The sequence below is a fragment of the Chelonia mydas genome, chromosome 2 (assembly GCF_015237465.2).
Source record: "Chelonia mydas isolate rCheMyd1 chromosome 2, rCheMyd1.pri.v2, whole genome shotgun sequence".
NCBI classification, from domain to species: Eukaryota; Metazoa; Chordata; order Testudines; family Cheloniidae; genus Chelonia; species Chelonia mydas.
Window position 1 is genome coordinate 144,711,863 of NC_057850.1, and position 9,949 is coordinate 144,721,811.

Here is a 9,949-nt window from a genome sequence, read left to right on the forward strand (position 1 = left end):
ATATGCTATTTCTAATTTTTTTTTCAAATCTTATGATAAATTTAGTAATTTTATCTCAACGTGTATAATTTCTCTAAGGAGAAAAGAAAATAACAAAAATGAGTTGCTATGCATCATCAGTTTCACCTCCTATGCATGTCTCACCATGTTGCTTTATTCATGATGGACACATTCGTAAGCAATATTGCTATTGTATACCATAGCAACTGGCTCCAATGTTGTGATTGCAGTGGATGTTCATTGGACAGTGAAAGACAACATGTTTATTTGCAAACTAGATAATAATTACCATTAAAAAATTGAGCCATTGATACCTAATAAGCCAGTGATGCAGCAACAGTCTAAGTAAGTAAGATGACTCCCAGCCAATGAAAAAAGAAAAAAAAGTTGTGTTTTCTCAAGTTTAATAGTAATTTTTATTTGTATTCAGGGGGTTATAAATCTTGGGGGCGAGGGGCAGGGTTGTTTTGTTTTATTTTTGATTGCTTTGGTTTTCATTTTAAAATCAGATTTCTTCATTGTTTACACAGATGCACTAAGGGTCAGCATAAAGGCTATTTGTTTAACTTTAATTTTCACATATCACCACACAGGTCGTGAACCCCTAATGTTTCATTAATATAGTACTTTTGCATTTCTTAGTTTTTTTAACAAAAAAAGTTCTAAGTTCTCTAAGTTCTCCATCCAATAGGTTTCAAACATGCCCAGATGAGTGTCCATCATTCTCATTAGTAAACTATTCTACTAAGCTAAAAGTTGACTAGTGTCTTCTAATAATGCATAATAAGGGCCTCATTCTGCTCTTGGTTCATTACTGTAAATCCAGAGTAACACCACAAAAGTCACTTGAGTTATTCCAGATTTACAGAGGTATAAATAAGAACAAAGTATTAATTTCCCTATCCATTTATGTTTCAGTTTTTACCCTAATAAGTGCATATGAGTTAAAGTGGGCCCAAGACTTGAGAGCTGTAACCTTGAATAACATTACAACTGCTGCACCAATTTTCTCCAAATTTGCCTTGTCTTCTCTGAGATGGAGTGAACTGTAAAATAATCACAGAGAAAAAAAAATTAAACTAAGACAAGCTATGACCAGAGGGCTAGTATTTGATCTCCATTGATTTAATTAAAAATAATGTATTATATTTTTCTATATGTTTTGTATTGTGGTAGACCTTGGCACTGTGGAAACACATATGAAGACAGAGTTCCTGGCCCAAAGAGCATAAGTCTAATTTGTAACATGAAACAACAAATGAGTGTAAAAAACAATAAGAGGCAAGATGAGAAAAAGAGCAAGAACAATGGCAATAAAGTCCCATGACTACGTAGATTAACAACATTCATATTCTGATGGTTACAAAAATGGAAGTCAAGAGTTTCCTGCATCTATCAATTTATGGAAAGGGGGGAAAAAAAGTTTAATTACTATGTAGATAAGACATGTAAAGCATGATGAATAAACAATCTGAAGTCATCATTCATGGTTTCCCATTCATGTGTAATAAGCTGATCTGTATGAAATAAGATCTCTCAAAGCCATCTTCCAACACTCTAAACAAGCCAGAAACAAGGCTATTTTGAGGATAGAACAAGTTCATTTTTGTATTCCTTTCCCCCAGCCCTGATTCTGACCAGAACTGGAAATGCTGAAATAAATTCACCCAAGAATTTCTTCGGGACAATACCCAAGGGTGAAATTTGCAATGCAGTGATGGGCAATGATAAAAAAGGAATTTCAATCACACCTGCAACCAATTCCCTTGCCATGTCCATTCAAAGAAGCTCAGGAGGCAGATCTTAAATTTTCCAAGGCACAGTGAACTCACCCAGACAACAGAGCCCAGGCAATAATGTTGGTGTTGTCACAAAGGAGCCTCAAAAGCACTGGCAGCCTGATAGGGCCTTATCCCCAAGACCAGTCAGCTTCTGTCCTTTCAAGGATAGATAGTTAGAAAAACTTTGATGGAACAATTTTCTGTTGGAAAATCCACTCCGTCTAAATCCAAATGCTGTGCAAAATTGGGTTAATTTTGCCAAAATTATGTTTTGGAGAAAAACTGGCGAAAAAAGGTCTACTAATGCCAAAACATCCCATTTCAACATTTCCAAAATGAAACATTTTGCTTTTTTATTTTAAAATGACTTTTTATTTCAATTTTATTTTATTTTGTATTATAACAAAATATAAAAGAAAAAAGTCTAAATAAGATCATTTGTGACACTAGTTTAGTATTTCAGATCTTGCAAACTAGCTCTGATTCTGCTTAATATTATTTTGACATGTTAAGCAAACTATTTAAACAAACAGTTTAACTGAAATTCTGGTTCTCTTATCATAGAAGCAGCCTTATTGGCTTCTATGAGACAATTTCTATGAGTACAGTGAGCAGGAGTTGACTCTGAACGTGTTCCTCTGATTTTTAAATCAAACTATCCCTTTTTCTTTTCACTCATGAAGATAAATGTTATAACAGACACCACTGCATACACATAAAAGTTCAGACAGCAAAGCTAACACACAAAATGAGAGCAGAAAATGTCTTCTAGACTGAAAGGTACTAATGTACTAATTTAAGCCAATGTTCAGTTGATGTAAGCTATTGAAGTACAAAAGCTATAACATCTTTGACAGTGGATAACCCAATGTAAACTAATCAAAATTAAGTCAATATAATCTAACCCTTCATTGTCCATTGATCTTTTTTTCTACAGGCTATACACTGCCTGACCAGGTTAGATCAGAAGTACCTATCAGAAGAAGAAGAAGAAGAAGAAGAAGAAGAAGAAGAAGAAAGCTGTTACCACAAAAGAAGATTAATTAAAATTGGCTGGTATAAAAGAAAAAAGAGAATTACCCTACTGGATCTCCTCAATCTACAGTCATAGAATATCTCCTTTTTTCATAGGCACCTGGTGAGAAGTGTGTCACCTTTTCTTTCCCATGCAGACCTTGCTACAGTTATTCATGGCTTTTTCACTGTTATGCACTCCATATGGAGCTATACATTGACACCATTTAGAAACTGAAATTAATACAGAATGTTTCTGCCTGCTTTTTAAGTGGAGTGTCATGGTAGAGCCACATCTCCACCACTTCCCTGAGATTTGCATGGGCTGTCAATAAGTTTGTGGATGAAGTTGAAGACATTGATTTTAAATACAAATCCTTAAATGGTTTGGGACCTGATAAACTCAGAGGTCAACTCTCTCTTCATACAACTCTGAGATCAATTGAATCACTCAACCTCCTGGCTCATAAATGGAATATTTCTTGTGTAATTAAATTATGTCAGGATGCCCAGAGTTTGGGTTGGGTACCTCCTTACATGTTTAAAAATAAAAATAAATAAACTGCAAAAATAAGTAAAAGAAAACGGCCAATGGAGCCTTATGTTTTTTATACTAATACCTTTGTCAGATACCCACAGTTTAAAAAAGATACATTCAGTGTTTTCAGACACTCCTAATATGACTTTTTGCATGTAAATGTAATGGTTTATTCAAAGTACTTTTTCATAGCTCATTATTACTATGTGAAAGTTCTTTTCCCATTAAATTTACTTTTAGGCTGGGATTTTCAAAGAAGGCTAAGGGAATTAGGTACCCTACTCCCACCGAATTTCAACTGGATTTGGTTACCTATCTTCTTTACACTGTTTTGAATATCCCAGCTTTAATACAGAATACACTGTGAAGCAAGAACATGTATCTGAACTTAAATTGACATTCTCACTGATACCTCCTTGAAAGTAAGGATAATTAAAGGATATCCTTCTTATTGCCTCTCTAGGTTTAGTCCTGAAGTCCTTGTTCCAGATGCGAGTCCAGATTCAGGAAGGTACTAAGCACATGTGGAATCCCACTGAAGCCAATGGTTCTAATTATATGCTTAAAGTTAAAAACCTTGCTGAATCTAGTATCTGTGTCACCCTTTGTGTACAAGTGTAGAAGGAAGCCTGCACCTGCAGAAGGGATATTCTGCCTATAAACAAACTGCCTTGGGGATCAGAAGGAGCTACCCCAGATCTTCCATTATTATGGTTGCTGGAAGAACATTTTATTAAAAAGCTCATTTATTAGATTTGAAGACAATATTGTTTGAAAATAATTCAATGTTTTGTTGTTTTGAATTTCTGGCTGAAAATAACAGTATTGTGCACAATTTTAAAACAGGTTTCAGAGTAACAGCCGTGTTAGTCTGTATTCGTAAAAAGAAAAGGAGTACTTGTGGCACCTTAGAGACTAACCAGTTTATTTGAGCATGAGCTTTCGTGAGCTACAGCTCACTTCATCGGATGCATAGTTTCCACGATATGCTATGCATCCGATGAAGTGAACTGTAGCTCACGAAAGCTCATGCTCAAATAAACTGGTTAATTTTAAAACAGTATCCACACATCTTTGTTTGAGATTTTTTTCTTTGATACAGTAATTACATGCAGAACCAAACTCTGTTTGTGTTGCTCATGTGAGTTGTCTCTTTTCAGCTAATAGGACTTAAGCCAAGCAAGTTTTGGCCTGCAATGAAGAATGGATCTAGAAAATCTCATGCTCATGTGCTAGAAAATCACTCCCAAAGAATTTCTTTGTGTGTTTGGAAGAATTAGCTTAGTACCCTTACACTAACCTACATAGAAATTTCATATTTTAGAGTATACCTGGCCTGCTACATAGTGAATGTCTTCCTTAACAGGACAGTCACACACAGTCTGAGGTCCCATCAGGATAAATTAATGTATACCGAAGAATTTGATAGATTATCAGTTTTTCATATGCCAGAGGAAAAGAGAAAAATACCACAATAAGGAAACATCCCATTCTATAGGCAAGAGAAAGGCTACATAATACAATGTTATTGAGTCATGAAAGTACTAGAATACAAGGGGGTGTAACTGAAAGCCACGCTTTTTAGCTTATTCAAATGAAGTAGCCTCAAATGGCTTAGTTAGGAATTAAGTTAATTGGGTTTGGTGTAAGGTTGGTGTACTTCCTGCTGGAAAGTTTCCATGTTTTCCTCAATTTAAGTAGTGGCTGGGCTCCCATGTCACCCTGTTAGCCCAGACTTTAATTAGTTCTGGCATTCGCCTCATAATGATAAATGCTGAGATGATGAATGGAAATGCAAATGAGTGTGAAGTGGCTCAGCCATCAGAGCTGAATATCATTAATACCTTCCTACTGTTAAATCGATCAATGTCATCCCAGGATCCCTCTGTTCAGCGGGTGCAGATGGCTGTCCGCCAGAATGCCTTCCGTTATAAAGGCAGTGCAAACTTTGTGGGTTTTTTCTCCCCATATGCTTTTATTCATCTTCTGCTGAATATTTGTTTGGCAAGTAGATTTCTAATATATTTCCAGCTGAGATGATAACTATTTAGGGTCAATAAGCAAGTAGCTAATTTAGAGCAAAATAAATACCAATATGGGGCTGTTCTCACATCAGAAGAAAATTCCTATATAAATTCAGTAACCTGGGAAGAAATTGGATTGCTCACCATCCACTTCTAAATGTTTTTAGCATTTACATTTGGCAATTACTCTATTAAAAAAAATGAAAGGTTTATTCATTTCAAAGTTATTTCCATAACAGTATGTTACAGTCTCATGTTTTACATATCCCAGACACTACAGAACTTTTACAGTACTGTGAGGATCAAAATGGTTGCAAAAAGTTCAAGATGTTGTAAAAAAACAAACAAAATTTTTTTCCAGCAGATAATGATCTAAGAAGAAATCAAAATGCAAAACTGAAAGTGTTAGAATTTTTAATTTTGTCAGATTAGCTTTTATACAATTACTCGGTATATACCATTCACAATTTATAACAGCATCAGACAGTAACAAATCAATAAAGATAGATTGTATTAATTTAAGATGAAATTCATTTCATCCACAGAAAATCCAACTAATCAGGCTTTATGAAAGTGCACAAGGTCTTGGGTGGGTGAAATTCACTCCCCCAGTGATCCAGGGAATGGGGCCGCAGCACAGCCCCCTTATGGCTACAACTCCCACCTGTAGTAGCCACAGTCCATTATTTCACTTCTTCAGTGAGTTAGAATCACTTGATCTGGGAAATCATGAATCCCATGGCCTATCCTTCTGTTCATCCCTGGCTTTGGAGGACATAAGGAGAGATTCTCTGTGGTGTGTTCAAGGGGTGCAGAGAAATGCTAACCGGACAGCTGCCTTGTTCCTCCTTCTCCTTTCTGTCAGCACACATCCACACTGTGGATCTTTAAATGATTCTTAGGTCCTTTCACAAACCCTCTGTTCCTGAATGAATTCCATCCTCTAAGTATTGCTGGGATTGATTCAAAGAGAGACTTACGTATCTGTCACTTTAGGCACCACTGACATTCAGAAAACTGCTTGGCTGCTGTTACCGAGAATCCCAAACTCACTCAGTGCCTACATTTTTGCTGAAAAAGTTCTGTAGGTACCTCCATTTCTGGGCACCTGCACTGCTGCCTCACTTGAGGTGTCTGGATGTCTAAGCCCCAGTGCAACTGTCAAACCAGTCAAAGATAGGCATTCCCCTGCCTATCTTGCCTGCGAGGCGTGATCTGTTATGTGTGCTCTGAGCATGCCTACCAGATCAGGGTCCATTTAAAATCCAGGCAAAGGAGGACAAGGTGCCCACCTTATAAGTTTTAGCATACTCACCTGGAATGTGGGAGACCCAGGTTGAAGTCCCCCCTTTGCCTGATGGGGCAAAGTGATATGAACAGGGGTCTTCCATTTCTCAGGAGAGTTCTTTAACTACTGGACTATGGGATAGTCTGATATGGGTTGCTCTGAGTCTCTCTTATCGAAGCTGTTCTACTGCGTATAAACAATTAAATAGCCATTGGAGCAGGGGGACTGAATCTGGGGTCTTCCCCCACCTAGGCAACACGCTATAAAATTATTCTCACTCACTCTCTAACCCATGACTGTGTAAGTATTTAATCTGACCTGTAGTGTTTTAGCACTTCACTGTAGAAGACATTTAAGATACAGGTGCTGGGCAATTCTCAGGTGGTGTTCAGAACCTCATTGGATTGGGCCCTTAAAGAATAAATCACATATTAAAATATACCACTCTTTTTATTATGTTGATTTTCAAAACTTTTATGTTTATAAAGATAAAGAAACCACCTTTACATTCATCCTATGAAGCCATTAGTGGTGTGATTAATCTTCCTTCTGATTGTAGGTTAAATATTTGATTGTGTTAGTCTAATGAAAAAAGAAATATAAAATGAGACAAAATATTGTGTTAGTTTGGTGCCTGTTAAGGCTTTGGCATCCATTCTAGTGAGGCACTAGCCAATTTCAATAACATCAAGAACACAAGGAAATAAATTAGACATTTTAATTGTGAGATTATATCATGCTGATGTGAGGGCTGGGGAGAATCCAAATAAAATTTTAATGACAAAACACTAATTTAAACAGAATATATCATACTTATGTTTTTTCTTGTTGTTGCTAGTTTTTATGTAAAAAAGGAAAAGTTAATAACTCCTCATGTACTGGACATGATAAAATAGCAATTCTTTGCTGGTTTATGGAATAAGTGTGAATTTTACTGACAATCATGACAATTTTACTGACAGTTGGATAAAGCTTACAGTAGAAAATTCAAATCTGGCTGAATGCTATTTGCAAAACAAAAAAGCATTAATAGTTTGATTAACTTTAAAAATCTTATTCTAGAGATTATTTCAAATTTAAACATTGTACAATCAGCAACACAATTCTGGAAAATGCATGGACTAAAAACTGTAAAGAGTTATATTCAATTATCTAGTGTAGAATTAGCTTCACTTTCCACAAAACTTTTTTTGAATTATTTTATAATAGTGCTTGACAACTATTTTTGAAAAATATTTTTATTCTTATTTTACTTTATTTTTATGTAAACAACATAAGTGTACATAGCACTTTACAAAACATAAAAAGTATATGTCTGTGTACCCAAAGAGACTCTAAATGGAAATAAATGAGATCTGCAGTTTGGAGATTAATGTAGGAAGGCTTTGTGAAGATTTCATAGGAAGGCTTTTGCAGAAGAGTTTGTAAGTAGTACAATTTTACTATTGTTTCATAGTCCCAGGCCTTAAAGTGTTACAACTGACAAATATACTGTCAAATACCATGTTCCAGCCTTGCTGTCTTACACCTCTACAAAAGTATAGTGTGCTCTTAAAGAAGTTGGAAAATGGTTTGTGCTGAAGTTGGCTGCAGGCAGTGTTACAACTGTATTTGACTGTTCTTGTGTTACTCAATTTATCTGCTTTGTATCCCTGTTTATAATCTCACACCTGCAGTTATGAGAACCTTTGTCTGCTCAGCTCTTGTAATCTGGAATAAACTTCCTGTATCTCTCTGTTTCTTTGATTCTCCATCTCATCTTGAAATGTGTCTGTTATACCTACTTACATTTAATTTATTTTTCCCTGTGCTAATCTGTAACAATATTATAGTATTCTATAAATGCTATTCTCTATTTTATATATTATTAATTAATTCTTTAATTTTATTAAGGGCCAGATCCTGTTCCCAGTGTAATTTTGCCATTGATTTCAATAGGATCATAATTAGGCTCTGTATAATTATTTACTTATGGGCCATATTCTGAGGTCATTACTCAGATTTTACTTATTGACTTCAAGGAGAGTTTCTCTGAAAAAGGGCTGAATATAAACTGAAGGCTTGATTTTGCCACTCGTACTCAGTGGGACCAGTTGTAAAGTAAGGTTCTACTCAGAATGGGTACAGGTGACAGAATCTGACCCTAAGTATAGATAGATAGCACTGCCTATAGTTACACTTTCCCAACATTTTCTATTTTAATACCCTGCTTCCCTCTGCTTATAACTTCACCAAATTTTAACTTTTCAGGCTGAAATTTTCCATGCAGGGTGTCTGCCCTAGGGCTGATATACATATCCTTCAAAGCAAGCATTACACCAGTATAAATCTGGAGTAGTTTCATTGACTTAACAGTATCCTAGATTTGCAGATGTGCAACAAGGAGCAGAATTTAGTCCCCAGTCTTGCACTTCTCATTAGTCAGTGCCAAAAGTATGTATTCCTCTAAAAAACAGAGAAAATTTCAGGAATAGAATACCCATGGAGAGCAATGGTGCCTGAAAATATAATTAGAGACTCTTCAATGTATAGGAATAATTAAGTAATCTGAAACTGATTGAGAATTTCTGTATCATAAATCAAATCTATGAAAATTAAAAGGGTAGGCTGTAGTGAAGGAAGACTGAAGGAAAGCAGATTGAAGAGAAAGATGTGTTAATGCAATACTTCTGGGACAGAAGGAGATTTATATGGTAAAAATTGCATCAGAGCATATTGAGGAATATCCAATGCATCCTAATATTTACCGACAGATGTCTACACTGACTATTTTCTTGAATCAACTTTACTCAACACCTGTGAGCATGTGGTTAATTTAAACAGAGTACACAGTATACTTTTCTTTCAGTCAAAAAATCTTGACCTCTGGTATTATCAAAGAAAGACAATCAGCTAACCTAATAGGCCCTTTATTTGCTAATCAAACCTCTCATTAACAATTAATTGGATCAAAAGTTCACTGGCCATTATTGCTGTGTCAGTTAGACTCTGAGGGCCTCAGAGGCTGTAACTAAAAGAGCTGGTCAGGTTATAAATAATTTCAACTGGCTACTCCTCTTACCTCAGGCTGTTCAGGTAGAGGTCAATGTCCTGCCTAGTGCAGACAGAAAAGACTGTCATTATGACAAGGGAAGCGGCATTCTTCCTTTCCTGAGACACACACACACACACACACACACAAAGGAAACTTCTCAGAAAAAAACTGCAAGGGAATTAAGATTGAGATTATATATCTGTAATTTAGAATAGAATACATTACAGGGATAAATTGGAATTATCGCCAAAACAAGCATTATAAACCCAT